This window comes from Dermacentor andersoni, chromosome 2 (assembly GCF_023375885.2).
Source record: "Dermacentor andersoni chromosome 2, qqDerAnde1_hic_scaffold, whole genome shotgun sequence".
Lineage (NCBI taxonomy): Eukaryota > Metazoa > Arthropoda > Arachnida > Ixodida > Ixodidae > Dermacentor > Dermacentor andersoni.
The window spans coordinates 227564888-227584418 of NC_092815.1; positions in this window are offsets into that span (position 1 = coordinate 227564888).

The window sequence follows — 19531 nt, forward strand, 5'->3', positions numbered from 1 at the left end:
CACGTCACGGGCACTACGCATATCTGCAGTTCAAGACCTTGGTAAAATGGAGTAAGCGCTTCCAAGTGTGCGTCGGACGTCGTCCTTACTGCAGCAGTTAAACATGGCTGAAAGACTGTTCACACCAACCAACGTTGGTAAAATATTTTCTAAGAGAAATAAGTGCACGTCCTTTTTACATTTAAACACGCAATATGCACGCAATAAGGACGATGATCTCAACGCATTGATGTCTTCTTTTGGTTTTTTTATTTGACATTGTCATGCTGTGCGAAACTTGGTATCCCAACGATGAAGTACTGCAAATACCATACTGTGTCTATCATTATCGGAATCGACGCAATAGAAAAGGCGGCGGTGTTCTGTTGCTTACTAGGACTAACTTGCATTGCGAATTGTTGAACGACTTTACTCAAATTAATACTGACTGTAATTTTGACTGTTCTTCATGGTCGCAGCATTTTTTCTGCGGTATATCGCCCACCGGGAGGGAATGAGGTTAATTTTCTTAAATACATCGACGACCTGCTATCCTGGGTAAACGATGACAACAGTTTAGTTTTGAGTGGCGATGTTAATATTAACCTGTTACACCATAGCCCACTTCGCAGAGACACATTGCGGGTACTTGAATCAAATGCTTCCATTAATACTATTACTGCTCCTACTCGTATTCAAGGTGACTGCCAAAGTTTACTCGATGTTTTCATTACGAATTTGGCACACAAAACACTGAATCAGGCGTCATCACTGCTCACGTCAGTGACCACTTGGTTATTTTTCTACTTCTTAATTCACCTGTGTTGTCCTCGCGTCTTTTTAAAGATCAACACTTCACATTTCAGGATATTAACCCATTCACGCTTGAGAAATTTCGCAACGAAATATTGCGTATAAACTAGCAAGACGTGTATAACGAAAAAAAACTGTGACAAAGCGTACGAGTTGTTTTTATCCTTTTTTTAGAGCGCTTACAGAAAGACATTTAAACACAATACAAACAAAGCCAAGAAACCAAGGAAACCTTGGATTACTGACAGTACGTTGAAGTTGATCAAGCAAAAAGTTGCTCTTTTCAAGCAATTCCTAGGCACAAGGGATGCAACAGGTTTAGCAGAGTTCCAAGAATTCCGGAATAAAGTTAATAGTACTCTAAGGGTAGCGAAAGCGCAATATTTCGAGAAATTATTTAATGAAGAAAGGATAATGCGAACCGATATCACCTGGAAAAAACAAAGTTTACTTCGTGTAAACAATCAGCCAGAGAATGCAGCAGAGTTAGAAATAAATAATCAGCCGACATCAGGCACGGCATTGGCTGACGCTTTTAACGATCACTTTGTATCGCGGGTGAATATTTCCTACGATCCTCGTTGCACAGGTTACATAAAATCAAAAGTCGTCGCAAGTGCATTCCTAAGCCCTACTAACACTCATGAAATATACAGCACGTTTCTCAGCCTTCGAAATAGCAAAAGTTGCGATATCGATGATTTGCAATTCGCCAACCTAAGCATGTTCTAACCTAATCTGTCCTGTCTTAGAGCACGTGTACAATCTTTCATTGGCGAATGGTATATTTCCTCGGCGCATGCAAATAGCGAAGGTAACAGCACTTTTCAAATCTGGCGACAAAAACGAGCTCTCAAATTATAGGCCAATATCGATCCTGCCTATCTTTTTCTACATGTCTCGAAAAATTGCTTAATACATGAGTAACTTCTTTTTCTAAAAAGCACTACGTAATTACAGATTACCAGTATGGGTTTAGAAAAGGTTGTTCAACAGAAATAGCTTTACTGATGCAAAAAGAGATAATCTTGTGAGGCTTTGAAGAAAATTTAGTTACTCTCGGTGTCTTTATTGAATTTTCGAAGGCTTTTGACACCCTTAATCACAATACTCTACTAACAAAACTTGACATATATAGCTTTAGGGGAAGTTTCCTGAACTTAATTAGAAGTTATTTGCAGTACAGGTATCAGACCGTTGTCGTAGGTAACAACTGTTCAAAAAATTTGCCTATATTCGCTGGAGTTCCTCAAGGAAGCTTACTAGGACCACTACAGTTTAACCTGTATATAAATGACATAACTAATATCAAAATCGGCGCACAATTTGTTATCTATGCCGACGACACTAGCTTATTCATAACTTCTAAGGATGTGAAAGAATTGCTATGTTTGCTAATGATACACTAGCCCAAATAAACAAGTGGAGCTTATTCAACTCATTAACTATTAATACTACCAAAACAAAAGGCGTGCTTTTTCAGCCAAAAAAACAAAAGGCATAGTATTGACGGACATCTATGAATAGGTGCTTCTTTCATAGACATAGTACCATCGGTTAAAAGCTTAGGTGTCATATTCCAAGAGTATATGCTGTGGAATGACCATGTTAACATTATTGCTAACAAACTTGCCCGAGTTGTTGAAATACAAATAAGATTACGCTTCCTTTTACCATTAAGAGTGAAGCTCCTACATTATAATTCTTTTTTTATCTCATGTTAACTATTGTCACCTCGTATGAGGCAACACGACTAGCAATAGCATCAACATTCTATATTTATTGCAAAAGAAAGCCATCCGCGCAATTTCAAACTCTTCATTCGATGCGCATACGGATCCTCTTTTTTGTCCATTAGATATAGCGCCGATGAAATCGGTCTAAATACAATTTTCCTAAAACGCTTTATAACAGAAAGAAAAGGTAGCACTAATTTTCTCGAGGGCTTGTCAAGGTTAACATTAAATACAAGCAGTTTCAGTACACGTCACAGAGAAACTTGGCATATTCCGCACTCAAGAACTAACTAAGGGAATCAAATGCTGCGCCATGAACTACCATCTCTACTTAACTCTCTTCATTAATCGCCATACTAATTATCATTTCAATTAGGTGCCCAAACTTGCCACTCATATTGGCATTCACGTGAATGCTTAGTGCTTTTCTTTGTATTTTGTTCTGATGTACACGCATTCTAAGCTATAATTGCACAGTGACCTATTTAGTTTTGTATTTCTGTGAAAGTTACCCGTACATGAAAAGTGATTCATGGTGTCTGCATTTTGTTGTTTTCCTGTTCCCGTTTTTCGTACCTTCTATGAATTACAATTTCTGCATTCATGTCAATTTTTCGTCGCAGTGCGAAAGTAACTTTGTATAAATAGTCCCATTTATCTACACATTGTTTACATTTATATTGTTTTTTCAATGCATTTGTTCATCTTGTATTTATGCACGCATTGCTATATGATGCCAAAGAAACCAATAAGGGATACAGACCTAGTCAAGCGGATTTTATGGCTTTTTGTCTGTGCCCCTGTCATCTGTACAATGTATAGATACAAAATAAACTTCAAGTTCAAGAATTTCGCTTGCGAAGGCTAGACAGGGCAAGTGGAGAGAACCTCTTGCTTGGCAGTGGAGCCCGCCTGCTGAAATCATGGGTTCGCGGCATTGAAATATTTCTATGTCGGCTATTAATGAGCCCATTTGAAAAAAAGTCCTACCGAAATGTCTCAAATTCGTTCATTATTCGCCGAGACTATAATATTGGAGTGCCGCGAACCCACGATTTCAGAAAGCGAGCTTCACTGCCAATATAGACACTCTCGCCACTTGCCCCATCTAGCCTCCGCAAGCGAAATTCATCTCCCGAGTTATTTCACACTGGAAGTCGAGGATTGCGTGGCGCATACGTCACAGACCCTGCCCTCCTTTTTTTTCCCCATCGCTTTCTTGCTGGGCGGCGCACTTCTGGTGATGGGGTCGCGCGCGAGCTATTGTCTTTGTCTCGCTTGCGTAGCGCCCGATTTTGCGCGCTGTGCACGAGGACACCTGACTAGCGGCATGAGCTAGTGCTACACGAACAATGAGGCAGACACAAGCGGATGACAGGGCATGATCGCGCGCTGGTATACGATAGAAAATGACATAGTTTCGTTGTCTGCGGGCGCGACTGAACGACGTGGGAACAAGCTGGCCAAAAGGGAGGACAACTCTCTTGCTGCAGTACGAAATAAAATATGTGTGGTATTACTTCTCCAAGTTTCAATTCGTCTATTGAAGCAAGATTATACTAATGTTAGATGTTGCCTCGAATAATTATCGAAGCCACATGTCCCTATCAGGGATGTCACAGCACAGACATGCACGTAGGCACACTTGTGCATATATGTCACACCTCCAGCTGGGTTCGAGGTGCCCGCGAGAAGTGCAAACGGCGTTTGCTTTGAAATTTCAGCTGTTTCGGCGGCGCGTAGCGATGTCGTACTTGGCAGACACGCTCGTTAGCGCGCATTGTATACACTGTGCTTGTCAGCTCAATATAACCAGACCTTGTGTTTACAGCAGTTTGTGAGCTGATAAAACTACTAGCATTACATCCTACAGCTGTCTAATATTTTGCTGTAGCAATCAATGTATCGCCTTTCGCACGAAAATGCGACTTTCCTTTTGTTCCAGTTTTCGTTCCGGTTGCGCGAAAACGGTTCAGTTGCGGTTTTACTCTGGAATGATAAACTACCGGTGCAAGTCGGTTGAAAGTGTTTCAAGTTTACTTGCATAACCGTAAAGTTACCACGGGAAAACAGCAACATTTCTTTTCTACAGAAGCTCGACACTGCTGCTGAGCTACAGGAAGAGATTACGCGTGTTGATATTCAGGCCGCGCATAGTCAGTAGTCACAAAAGAATTATGCCGATCGAGCACCAATGCTCGAACCTGTGCGAAGAGAAGCTTTAGTGAGTGATAGAGCAGAGTTTATCGAAGAAACGAAGAGAGCACTGTGGCCTGCTGTCCTTATCTTCAGAGAGAATAAAAGAGGGATATGATGACCGGAATGGTCGGGAGGATGTGATTATATACGCGATGTTCTCCGGAGGGCCCTTTAATAGCGCTGAATTTAGGCGGCCGTTAAGGAAAAAATATTAATGAGCCTTGATGTCTCGTTTTGTTGGTATTGCGTCCAGCCAAGGACCCAGTAACAGGTTTTCTTGCTGAACGGCTTGTTGCTAACTGGCGCCAACGAAGTTATCAATGCCTGCCATTCGTATTCATATTGAGGACCAGGAAGAAGTATGCTGCTCTACTGTGTCAGGCACTTTGCACTCATCACAGTCTAGCGAGCGTACACGTCGGATGCGATGTAAATATTCGCCCGTAAAGAGAACGCCTTGTGTTAGCCTGTGCCGGAAGGTGGCATGGCAACGGCAGATGCCACATGGAGTCCGAAATGTCTTCTGGGGACCGAGCCTACCACTCTATTTTTTTTTTTTTTAGATTTTCTTGTGCCCAATGTGTCTGCTGTCTCTTTCCGCGTAGCGTCTGTGAGAAAAGAAATGTAGCCCCGCCTTGAGCATTCCATGGTGTCAAGCACGCCTTTATGTAACATCGTATTTACGGTTTGTTTATTTATTTAGTTATTCCTTTAGTTATTGCAGTATTATCTCTCATTGCCACGTGGGCTCAACAATACAGAGCGAAGTGGTCATCGGAATATGAAGCAGGGATCGCGGTTTCCAACGATGACGAGTGGGAATTTCTGGCAATAGAGGCGGGGAGGCGGTTCAAGCTGCACGCTGCCTTTGGCACGAAAAGGTTCAAGTCGGGGTTCGTACGGCACCTGGAGACGTGGACTGGGAAGTTGAGTCGTACATGTCTATCAGCTAGACTATTCCCATACATGCAATTGTTTCATGATGATTGTACAGGGAAGAATGGTGACCGCAGGCGTGTGCTCAACGAAGTACGAGACATGGTATGTGAATGCATACAAGGATTCCATACCAATTTTGCCTGAATGGCACATACCATTTCTCGAGTATTGGCCAAGGATTATCGTATGTACAGAGACAGACATTTACGAGTGGCTAATGCAAACAAAGAAATAAAATAAAAGCATCAACGTTGAATATCATACGCCATTTCATTAACGGGCCAACATGCTTTACAAATACTTGCCGGCCTACATTATACTCGACCCTGACGCAGTAACGTGTTCTTATCGACACGTCGGCTCCAGCGAACATGCCTTGTTCTATTACAGTGTTCCTCGTTACATGTGCAGGTTGTATGTCGTGATGTAATCTTTTATTACACCCAATGGAGGAGTGCTCACTGGCGCTACTTTGCCGACCAAAATTCTCCTACAGATGCACAGGAGCGCTCCATGGGTCCTGCCCTGCTGCTAAAGAATCGCGTACTCGAAATATTGAAAACTAAAGAAACTGAAAGCCGATGAAAATTGCGGGTATCTCCATTGACAGGTGTTTGAAAATTCTCTAAGAGAGGACAATCATGTATCATGTTTATGTAGTGATTTATTACTTGATTACGTAGAGCATAGGCATGATCACTTGTATTATTTATTGATCAACTTTGAGGTTACGAAGAAGGTGCCAAATAAAACGACAGACGAAGGAAGACGACACGGGACAACCACGCAGGCGCACTAACAACTGCGGGTTTTATTTCTTGAAAAATTAAATTATGGGGTTTTGCGTGCCGAAACCAGTTTCTGATTATGAGGCACCCCGTAGTGGCGGACTCCGGAAATTTCGACCACCTGGGGTTCTTTAGCGTGCACTGAAATCTAAGTACACAGGTGTTTTCGCATTTCACCCCCAACGAAAAGCGGCCGGCGTGGCCGGATTCGATCCCGCGACCTCGTGCTCAGCAGCCCAACACCATAGCCACTGAACAACCGTGGTGGGCAGGGTTTTATTTCTTGACATAGGAATAAACAGCTGCGGCCAGGAGTCAAAACATCAAGAAAAAACAGTGCCGTCATCTGCATCATGCAACGAAAACAAGATACAGACCAGTTTCTTAAGCGCCGCTCCCAATATACGCCGGTTCCTTTGTCGATAGCGAAACTGAAGGTTCGCTAATACAAGGATCACCACGCTTCTTGGTGTCAAGCGCTTCCAATATTCCCTTGTTAATCTGCTCTGTTCAAAACACAGGTTCGATCGAAATCTTAGTGCACTTGTGAGCCTTGCAATGAGCACTAATGTCACCTGAGAGCACATTGTAAGGCTCGCAAGTGCGCTTGCTTTGACACTTGGCAGCAGCTATTCCCGTGTCATGAAATAAAGCGCTCAATTGTTAGAGCGCCTACGTCCGGTGTCGTCTTTCTTCGTTGGTCGTTTTATTTGGGGCCTTCGTCGTAATCATGAATCACAAACTCGCCCACCAGCACATGCTCAGCAACTTTGAGGGCTACAAAATCTTGTTGATTCGATGAAACAGCACCGAAGAATGTGAAAGGAAGGATGCCTTCATGGAGAACAAGGTCATGTCTGTCTGTATACAAGATACGACACTGGCACTTCCAGTACCAGGGGTAATATAAGGTAAAGAGAAACATTTTTCAGGCCGTCCCCACTTAGCTTTCTTTAAGCGACGTCAGAAAAATAAAGCGAAAACACTTTATCTGATATGACGCCTACACACTTATTATGCACGATTCCACCAAACAAAAGAAAAATAAACATTTCCGATTCTACGCCTTTTTCGCCATCAGCCTTCCGCTATCGGTCAAAAGTTTTTGGGCTGCAACAACGTAATAATGGTTCTCCCACTTCGCCTGTATGTAACGTGACGTCACAAAACCGCGAGAACTCGCACGTCAAAGTGACGTGTAAGCATCAAAGATGCAATAATATGCCGAACAAAAGTGAACATTTTTCGATATAGCCAGATACTGCCTCGTTCAAAATGAATGAATGATGGCTGCCCGCCGACCACTCTGGCATTGGTTACTCGGAGGTGTCAGGGAGAGCGGATTAATTTACGCATAACAGATTTTTATGCGGCACCATTACGTTGTAGGGTCATTTACGCACGTATACGACAAAACTTCGCGAACTCTTCCTTGGTGAGGATCCATTTGAGCGGTATTTTTCGCCTTCCGTTTCCCGCAGCCGCGATCTTCTACCAGCCACCGAAAGCTAGGCAAGGAGAAGCGGGCCAATCGCCGGCTCTACCTTCCCCACCTGGTTATCAAATGTCCCTGGGATAGCCTGGCCACTCCGATACCTTATGCGCTTCTGCGCGCTCCTCGTCTCTTTTTAGCAAATAAGATAAGAAAAGCCTATTATGGTAGGCTATGGTAGACGCACTAACAACTCAGTTTTTTGAAAGCAAAGAAAAGGGATCAGCTGTAAACGAGGAGAGCGTTTCGTTGGCCTGTTGAGAAACGCTACAGCTCACCGCTTGGTATGCCGGTTGCGTACATTTAACGTCAGGAAGTTCGAATAAAACAGACTGGCATAGTTTTACGTGATAGGGACCTTTGAAACTTGCACAATCTTTCTGCCAGACGTCTTTGTTAGCGAAATAGTAGACAGTTTTAGTATAGCGTAAAATGATTGCGTTAGTGCGAGCATCTTCTACAGATGAAGCTTTTGTGGGACGCTGTTTGATAGATTATTCGCATACCGTAAAACAACGATGCGCCGCAGAGCGCCATGCTTCACCGTGCCATTTAGGTGCGGGTATACTCGCACCTAAATAGTCAAAGCTCAAAAACTGATTGGTTCGCTATCTATTTAAGAGCAGTCGAAGCAGTATTTTGTGACAGTAGCCAGTTTTAGAACAGATTTTATCGCCTTACTTGTGTCCCTTCAATACATTTAGTTTAATGTGCCAGAATGAAAACGTAAGGAAGACGTTCAATGACAGGGCGCCGTCTGGGGTCTCGTGACAAACATAACCAAGCCACGAAAGTCCATTAGCAACCATTCTGTTATGCGGATGTTATGTTACGCTACCTGGCGCTCCCTTGTTATGCGGGCCCGTCTCGTCAGGCGTAGGGACGCCAGAATCACCGAACGATTTGAGAAATTGAACGCGCTGTGCCCTAATAACTAGCGTTTCAAGTGAGTTTAGAGGAAGCGAAAACGTATTTCAATAGTTACTGGCGATTAACGAGAGTCGGAGCTTAGCCATCACTAGAATTCACGGTGTAGCGGGAGCCATTGGTGCCGCCTGTTCGACAACGTTAATTCCGTAGCGTCCGTGCTCTCTGCGTGTTAGCGTCTCCCGCTAAATTCCGAACATAGCGGAGGCACAACATGCGCAGAGCTGCTATAGCATTCTGCCCATGCGATGTGGGGCGGGCTATATTTTAGCGTTTGGCGTGGTGCCACTTAGCTTTACTAAATCTGTCTGACAACTTACCCTATTCTAGTTCCCATACTTTTTCCATATTCATCCCCATATTGTGAACACCAAGAGGGCAGACTGTATTCGTTTATTTTAAATAAAACACTCCCAACAACGAGGAATGGCAGGCAAATAAATGTGCGATTCAAATGTCACGATGCGGAAGCAGATTTCAGTAGAAATATTTGGTTTATACTGCACCTATTTTAACCTAGATACGCGTGCGATCAAAAGTCGCCACGCAGCAAAGAATAGCTTATTTATTTGAACGATCATACATGGTTCAGCCACACACGGATAACTACTTGACGAGCTGCAATTTCAAACTCTTAGGATTGTATTGCTAACATGTTTGCGCCCAGCCTCCATCTCTTCCAGCCATACGTTTGAGACAGTTCTAATGGAGCTGCTACTTTTAAAGCTACGTGAAGATTGTGTGCATTCGCAAATAAGGCCGCATCATAGTTGAGCCACAGGGGCAGGAAATTGATGAATGAAAAGATCTAGTGAAGCTCGGCAGTCTGAAGCGAAAGCAGTTACTTTTCTTTTCAGTTTCGCTGCAGAGTGAAAAAATCCTAACGCTGTGGTTCATTCTATCCGAGTTCGAGCAAAACTAATGTTCTTTTTCTTTCGGTGTTCAATTCAGTTCCAATTTGGTGCCGTACTAATGGCTATGATGTTGCGCTGCTGAGCTAGAACTCGTGGATTCGATTCCGCCAGTGGCATTTTTGTGGGGGCGAAAGGGACAAAGCGCTAGTGCACTCAAGTTTAGGCACACGTTAAACCACTCCAAATGTTGTAGTTAAACCCGGAAGCCCAGCTCCACTGTGTCCCTTATTACAGATCATTCTTTTGAAAAGCCCAGATGGGTTTACATGATAACTGGGGAACTGTGCAATACTGAGTCACTGTAAAAGACAAGTGATGCGAGATTAGTTGTAAAGCAAACTTGCAGAGGCCTAAGAAAACAGCGGCCAGCAGCAGGACGAACGTGATGCCACTGACGCTCAGCACGACCGCCAGGAAGCGAATGGTCCCCTCCTCGCTGTACGAGTGCACCAGGGCCGAATTTCTGGGAAGATAGGACGGGCGCAGTGAAATCGTGCACCCTGGGCCTCTTCCATTCGTCGTCCCATACTGCCCAGTACAGTCCAAGAAGCTGCATATGTCAAGGCTGATTGGCTGCAGGCGGTGCCTTGGACAGTCCTGGACAGTACGATACGACAAATCAGAGAGGCTTAATGCGTCAGTACACGGGCATGCACGGCTCTGCGGTAATAAAGGGAAAGCTCCAGGGGCTGAGCTTCTTCGCGCATCTTACTGCACCAAGTATGGCGGCAGTGATTGAGAGCACGTTTCGGAGGCACATATGGAATGAGCGGGGCTTCCGCGCGTAATGGTTTCGCGCATGCGCAAACGCCGACCAGAATATCAGAAGTGAAATATAACAGTAGTGGACTATTTTGCCTAATTTCACGATTCAAAGTAAGATACTTATGTTTTCTCTCCGCCAGCTTAAAGTGAACCACCTGCGACTGTGGCACTTTTTTTTGAAGCGCTCTTACTTGTAAGCGGGTCGCCTTTGTACCTTTCCCTTGATTTGCCACGTAAATTTTTCAGCTATGATTGTGCGCTTCACTCGCTTTTCATGAAGGGGGAAAAACACAGAATGATATGTATGCTGCAACGCACAGTTCCCTTCAAGTTCTGAGCTGCAAGTTGAGCAACAATATTTCCCCATTTTAAATGGCCACGTTGCCCAACTGAAAATAAGAATGCGCTCGGGCCTACCTTTTTGTGTGTGTACAAAAACAAATAGTCCAATTGGCTATAAAACGTCTTTACTACACAAATAATGCAAATGATGAGACTTGTAGTGAATAAAGCTGCAGACACACAGTTTCGTAAGGAAACAATAAAATTTTGTCAGGTACGGTATACACGCAAGCCATAAATACAAATTCAATGGGCTATACTTAAAGCAAAGACGCGAATAAACAAGCGCGTTCCTCAATTGCTCCTACTGTATCGGTGCATACTCTTTTTCACTGTTCCTTACTACTGCTGTGTACCTCTACACACATTAGTTAGCGAGCATGGGTCAGGTATCCTACTATTCCGTTAGCTGCGCGTTTTTTAGACACCTCGCCTTTTTGGTTTTCTGGCTGTTTGCACAGCTCAAATCAAGCCGTTGCAGCGTTTTCAAAACGGGTGTGAGGCATCCTGCGTGCACTCGGAACACGTACCAGCTAGTTGGCACACACACTAACAAACTGCCATACGCTTCTTCCATAAACGCCCTCTTCATTATTACGGCCATACAGTGTAAAGGGACAAAAGGAAGATAATAGGCCGTGCTAGATTAATATAATATTTGTACAAAAGTGTGTCGTCGATTGATTGTGCCACTATGTGACATTATTGAGAAGTAAATTACCACTGTAGGTGTTGCTGCTACAACTCGATTTGAACCGCATCTCCATTTGGACTGCCATAAGTTCCCGTAATCTTTACATCACCGCCTTCCCTGCCGCCCTCTGGGAATCAGCTAGCGTTCATGTCATATGCTAGGTACCATAGTCAAAAACAGGAGGCGTGACTTTGATTTACCATTTTCTTCATTTTTCTCGCATAAGAAAGCTCCGTTTTTGCTTGTAATGATGAATTCGTTAATACAGAAGCCCATTCTTTCAATCCCGGTCGACATTATGCATTCCTTTCTTGTCGCTTCAAGGACGTCGTTGCCATTTGTATACCCTGCAGGCCAAGTAAAAAGCAGGCAAGTCCCCTACACGCAGGAGTGTAATGTGTGCTTGGTTCAAAGTAAAGTCAGCTGTTTTGTGGAGCTTAGCCTATTGTGGCCACGCTATAACACGCTCGTGGACGAATTAGACATTGGTTTGGAGGACGGGCTGGTAGAAACCAGCACAAATCCATTAAAATAACTTAGAGTAGGAAGAACGGCTCCGTTCTAGCGGGTGGTGTAGAGAACCGACCTTTTTGTCGACCGGCTTTGCGCAACGGTGTTAATTTCAAAATTTCACGATTGCTACAATTACAAATTGAGATCATAGAAGTTTTTACAAAAAGTAGTCCTGATTTGTCTGCTTAGAGAACAACCGAGACCCGCCACCTGAGCGGTGGAACATGGTACTTCCTATACAACTTAAGTTTGTGGCTTTCTTTGTCATCATCAAGCCGTCGCTAATGCCCCGTTCCCAGATTTCCAACTTTTCCCTACACCCGACCCATCTTTTCCATAATGTTCCTTTCCATCCACGACACAGCGATCTATCATGGCGCTTTTTCCAAGAGCGACACTCTGTTTACACCTTTTGGTGCCTTTTTTCGTCGCCGCTAATGCTTGCTATCAACCACTTGCGCTTGACGCTTGCACCCCTGCCTTCGTTGTGTGAAAGTATTTCGCGTTTATGTTTACGTCGCCATGCCCGTCATTTCCACCGCCGCGTGAGAGTACATGCTTCTACGGCTACTGAAGCTCCTCATCGTTCACCAGGTAGCCAAGCGCTTTCTGGAAGTTCACTTCTTTTAATGCGCTCAGTATTCTCTTTCGAAACTTCCCCCAGTTTGCGGAATGCATGTACGCATGCAGGCATAAAGTGTGTGTGTGTGCGTGCGTGCGTGCGTGCGTGCGTGCGTGCGTGCGTGCGCGCGTGTGTGTGTGTGTGTGTGTGTGTGTGTGTGTGTGTGTGTGTGTGTGTGTGTGTGTGTGTGTGTGTGTGTGTGTGTGTGTGTGTGTGTGTGTGTGTGTGTGTGTGTGTATGTGTATGTGTATGTGTGCGTGTGTGTGTGTGTAAACCCGCGCCTAACCTGTCAAAGGGTTGTCCCTTTGTCCCTGGTCAAATGGCCAGAGCATTGGGCTGTCTTGCTGAGAGATCAGGATTATAAACCAGACGTCGGACCACTTGGCTGCCTAGGTGTGTGCAGCTCCTGCATGAGCCTATTTCACTCACAACAACTCGGTTCTCTTGGTATGGGTCACTGCGCATGCGCTGGTCTTCAATGAATGGCGCTTTTTTGACAAGACCTGGCCCTTGCGCCATTAAGCACCGCGCATCACCTTAAGTGAACCTCTTTGACGACAACTTACCCAGTGACGATATGTCACTGGGTATTTGCCACCGCGTTGGCATTGGACTGTTCGCGCCTGTTTCCACCTTACGGTCTTCACAAGGGTGAGGGATCCCGCGCATAGTCCAGTGCACCCATGGTACAATTGTGGCTGGGACACTTTTTCCTAATAATGACCGTGTAAAGCGTATCATCATTAATTACGCACCCATGCAAGATATATTGCTAATACTAGTAATGCTAGCATCATATTTCACCGTATGGATGCGTCGCCTAATTTATTACCCATCATTGTCCTATTTCTTCGCGAGACCAAAGTGTGAACGAAGTTGATTCCAACTTGGTGCGCAACAACGACGTATTGTCTATTCTTTTACCATTCGTTTTCCATTTTTTTGAGCCTGAGTATGTCTTTTATATACTTTGCCTTTTGTATGTTAAAATAATGCATATCTACAGGGACTTCAGCAAAATGGGAGCGGTCATTGATTAGAAAATAATAATTTACTACCGTAATCGGAGCGCTGTAATATGTACATCAGGACTAATGTCCTAGTTCGAAAACTAGATAAAAAGCAAATGTTCCATCATGTACCTGGGCTAGGCCACGCAACTGTGTATTAAAAGAAGTTGCACGCGCTACCAAGACAAATACAGATCAAGTAACACACACATCGCGCTTATGTCAATAGCCTCATCTGTGCGCTTGGTTTGAGCTGACATTTTCCGTTTGTATCCCTTTGCGTTCAAGTCGTATACTTTTCGTACTCTTTTCCCACTACTTAGATGCTTACTGTAGCTTATTTTTGTAGGAGACTTCTACTGAAAGAAGTCCTATGCAATGTCTATATAGTAAGGTAGTTGTGTGTTTCTGAATTGGTCGAAGAATACCTTATTGAATATGAGTGGGAGAATCAATGTATAGTATATATATAGAAGTTCTGCCAAATGCACCCTTTCATGCCACATAAAAAGAAAACTTATAACCTGAATACACTCTGAAAAATGTGCATCTAAGAATCTTCGATTATTCGCAGTTACAGCTGCGCACAAGGTAACAAAGACAAGGGCAGGAAACAGTGAAGCAGCCACTACATTTACAAAGATCGCACTGTCCCTGGCTATGTTGTTGGCACCCGCCATCGCGTGAAAAAGCAATAATTTCTCTCTTTCTGTCCCTTTACCGGTATCATTCGTAGACACATATTTAAAAGAGCTTCACGCCCGGGAGCTCATTCTTCTTTAGATAGACGAAAACTTATCACAAATGCAATAAATGTCTTTAGCATTATTTGTCGACTTGATAATAACTTTACGCTCCACAACTTTTTTTCCGGTTCCCTGGTCAATTAACATGCGGAAACGGCGTCACCGCAACACACTTTGGTGAAATATGTTGCATTCAGGAAAAAAGTAAAATGGCTCTGCATGATTCGTAAGATTTCGGGATAGGGCACTTCGCAAAGTTTTAGCACTTCACTTTAATAAGTCTTAACTAACCATATCAGCCCATACCTGGTCGCTCGCGGAAATCTCAGTGTTTGATTTGCTCATCGCCGAGCCACCTGAATCAGTATTTTTAAGAAAGCCACGTGCACAAGCTCTTATGCATGTCTTTGTCAAACTTCTGTAAAGCAAACATTTACAAAAATGTAAAAAAAACAGCGTTGATACCACAAGGCATTATAGCAAAGCAGCACTTCTCACCTAAGTTCTTCTTCCAGGTGAACTGGCAAGAGATGCAGAGAAGGTTGGAAAAAATGACACCAATGCAAAAATTAGCGACAATAGTCCCACTCATTAGAAGGTACAAAGCTTGAATGTTGACTTTATATTGACGTAATACATAATATGTATTCAAATATAATTTCTTAACTAATCGTTGCAACATGGATGTTTCATCTCCACAACCTGCGCTCAAAAATGCTTTGGCAAGCAACTGACCCTAACCGAAGGCTCATGCAATCATGAAAAATGGCGAACAGGCAAAAGAACGGTAGCCGTTTTTTAGCAGCTTTGTTCGATCTTGTGGCAACATCAACCCTACTCTACCACCCAGACGTGGCAAAAGCTAACCTGTCACCCCACAAAATCACTCATTACCGTAAAGAAAAAAAACCTTGCTATGTGCACGCTTACGGTTGCGGTCGGCTTGCATTCTCGCGTTGGCACGTCAGAGGCGCAGACAACTTCTTCAGTAGTAGTTATTAGAGGGAGACGAGCTGTTTTTATTTCTGAGTGACCTAACGCCACCCACTCTGCGGTACCGGGCATGAATTGGGTTGTGTAAGACAACGATGATGATGGTGATCGTTTGTATGATGGCAGAAACCCACTGTGGGGTATAGGCCACGAGCCTAGTGGTATTATTAAAATAAAAAACATTGACTCGCCATCCCGGCCCTGTGAAAGCGGATGACCAGCAAAGCTGTTGAAAACCAGCACTGCAACTGCTCAGGGTAGTATGCAATGCTTTATGGCTTCAGAGTAATGGTAATAATGCTATTTTAAGTAATGGTAGTATGTTGACAACACGCGGCCACCCGTAGCCGTGCTGTAACAACATTGAAATCAGTTTATAGGCTGGTTATGTTATATATACGAAAGGATATAGTGACGTCACTCCCCACGCCGCACACTGCCGTGGCTGCTTACGCAACAGTAATATTTACCGGGAAACCTGTGCGGTGAGCGCTACGTGCTTCGCACTGCATGTAGGCGCAACAGCTCCTGCTGATAAATTATTTGGTTTGGATCCTTGCTTTAAACTCGTTCTTCGTTGAAACGTATGCTGCCCTGTATGATGTATGCGTGATTGAAAAGAAAGTATTCACTGTTTGCTTCACTTCGCTGAGGGCTTGTCGACTCTGTCTTACAGGGGCATGAGCCATTGCATTTGGGGTTGAGCCATTGATGATGAAACTTTTATGTCGACGTTATACCACGAATAAATCCGTGTCACAGAGAGCTGCACTGTAATAATCATCGCAGAGGGGAATAAAAGCTAGATGTGAAATATAGCGTGCACTAAGGTAGTCAGCCTTGCATCCAAAGGCAACGTGTTCTTGCCGTCCGCTCTCCTTCTATTGCTGTTGGTGCCTTTCATGGAGAAATTCCCAGTCTCGAGACACGTAGTGAATGGGCCGGGAGGACGTGGAATTAACTTTATTCAATGACCATGCTTTTGTTTAGTTTAGCCCTAAACTGGTGGTTTTCTCATTCCAGGAAACCATAGTCCTGTGCAGCTTCTTATGCATGAGTTACCACAATAAGCTGGTGGTTGGGGTTTCAACTTGTCAGCAGGAATTCCCATCGGTCTTTGGTTGGTGGTGGGTATGGAGAAGTTCTTGTGGGATTCTTACATTTCCATACCATAAGTTACATTTTGTTAGCAACGCCCGGGCAGTACTTGCAGTTACTTGAATAGGCACTGGAATAAGTCACATTTAGCAATGTGCCATGGAGGTATGTTCCCGCTTGAAGCCTCCTACAGATGACGGCCTGTTGTTGTTGAAGACCCAGGGAGTATTCTGTAAGTGTCCATCTAGTAGACACGTCCATTTCGTCTGCAGCTGAAGGTCTTTTGCTGAGCTGGATCACATGTCAGAAGGAGACAGGCGCTCCCAGCCAATCAGCACTTGAACAGCACACGAAGTGGACATGTACACAAGGCGGACACTTACGAAATACCCGCCCCCCGCCTCTGAGTCGCATCTTAGTCTCCTTCTGTAGACCCTTCTCGCGGAGCCGTTTCTTCTACAGGAACGAGATTACACTTACAGCCGGCATGCCGACGCGCGTTGCCTCAGCGAAAGCGCGCGAATACGAAGCCATTACTGCTTCTTCCATGCTATACTGTCCAATCAGCTGTAGGAAATGTAAACGGGTGATCGCTGATGCACTGTTCTCTATTCATGCTGCAAAATGTGAAACGGTAGAGGGAAGACTTCTGCATTATCTGGCAGCAAAAACACCCACTCGCATATTGGCTAATTGAATGAATCTGTGCGATCAAGTTCATCGACCTCTGCTGGACAAGGACTCCCCGTGTCACCGGTCCACTGCGATGCACGGCTCTCCTCGGGGATAAAAGAATTCACTCGTCTGCCGAGATTGTATCGCCAACCTTCAAGAAAAGGACTTCAACCATAGAACGTCGGTAAGAGTGAGCACCGCTCATTACGCGTTAAGAAAATGAGTATGGTCGCTTCTTGGAATAGTAAGTTTCTCGCATGTTATTTAAACGCATTTACCCTAACTCACACGAAAGCTTACGCCCACTTTGTTGCCAAGTGAATGAGCGCATGCTTGAATTAGTGCACCGAAGCATGGGTGAAGGCGTCTACGCCAACAGCGCACGAATGTTCGAAGCTTAATATTTCGTGACAGTTCACAGATTATGCGGGTGACTAGCGGTAATATGTCTTCGCTACGAGTTATTACAAAGTACAGAACGCATACGTTCCAATCTTTGCACACAGCAAGAACAAATCTGTTGCAACTAAGCACACTCGCAAGCGTTTAGGCAGAAAATGCACGATAAGATTATGACTACACCAAGGAATGCTTCCGAACCAGAAACATAAGAAGTCACTGTTTCAAAGGGTTTGTCCAATAAATAACGATGAGCAAATCACCCTGATCCTGATTTATTTCATCTCATTGATGAGCCATAAGTTTGTACGACTTGGAATACATTATAGCGTCGCTTTTTGTACAAGCACCGTATACGCTGCTCGCGCCGTTTCAAGATAGTGTTTTGAGCTCCAAAAGCGCTTGCATGCCCTTAGAAGATGTGACCGAAGCTTCGCGTCGTTCACCCAGTCACTGTCTACGACATCCACTGAAACAGAGCTTTGCTGCGGCGCCCCGAGCGTCATGCACATCAGTTGCAGACACGGAGGCTGCGGAGACAGTTGAGGCAAGCAATGGTCGCGTCACCACATGACAGGTCGCATGGTATTGCCGCGATAAGTGTCTATAGTATTTTAAAATATCCGTACATCAATCGCGTGGGCTCGTGTCTTCCTACGGGAGTGCTCGGTGTACATGTTCTCGGGCTGGGGCGTGTGCCGCGAGATTCTTGTCCACCATTGTCCGTCCCGGTGACCACCGTATGTGAACGTCCGATAGGTGCTGGTTTTGCAGCAACTGCTCGGCTGTGTGGCTGATTATTCCTTTCTGGGATATTCTGGAGGCCTCTTGCGATTCCCTCATGATAGTTCACAATTGTAGTCGGTCACTTAGTTATTTACCTGACAAGACAGCAAGAGGTCTGCACTTCATGAGTACTGTCTGACACAAGCATAGTTAACGTTGCCGTTCCACAGGAGCCCATGCACGCTCCCTCCTTATTTCCTAGATTCATTAATGACTTCCGAAACTGTATGCCTTCTGCATAATGTCTTCTGTACGTGGACAACACCATTGGTTACACTTCCAATAACGACATCCGTACACAAATTGACCGTTTAAATGAATTAACTAAATAATTTCAGTAGTTGGTCTAAATATAGTAAATTGCTCATTAACCCTCATAAAACGAAGTTTATGGTTGTTAGTTCACACAATAAACCTCCACCAAACCTTCTATAAGTGTACATACCGTTCATCCAATATTAACATCTAATAAGTGCTCGATTTTAGGTGTTCAATTACACTCTTTTAGAGAGCTTAATTTGCATATCAGCTTCTTAAAAAATTCACTGACGATTACGGTTCTCTCTGATGTAAACGTTTAGGGCTGAACTATACGTGGTTTTTTTTGCGACTTGTATTGAGATAAAGAATTTGAAAGAGACATGTAGCAGAGTCGGTAATCGCCGAAAATTTTATCTGCGGGTCAAGTGTGTCGCCTTTTATACATGACTCAACGAAGGTTGCGTGCCTTCCAGAAAGTGCTAGACACTTTCCGTCGCGCATACAATGAGGTTACGAAATAAGCGCAAACTATGACAATCGAAACAAGCCAAGCAAGCCAACCAAGCTCGAGCGAGAGCTGACGCGAGCAGACGGTTGTACGAAACGAGCTGTCCGGCTGTGCCTACATACGAGTACGCATCGGGTGGTCGAAGAGATCCGCGTGACACCAGTTTCCCGCGTGCACAGCAACGAAGGGGCTGCTCTCATTGGTCTCCGCCATTCGTGGCTCACTTCTTTCTCTCCGGCTCCGCATTCGCTCTTTCGCTGTGCTCATTCGCTTGGTTACGCCGCCGACGCTCACCGCAGGAAAGCGCGCCTAAGGGCCGCACTCAACCAGAA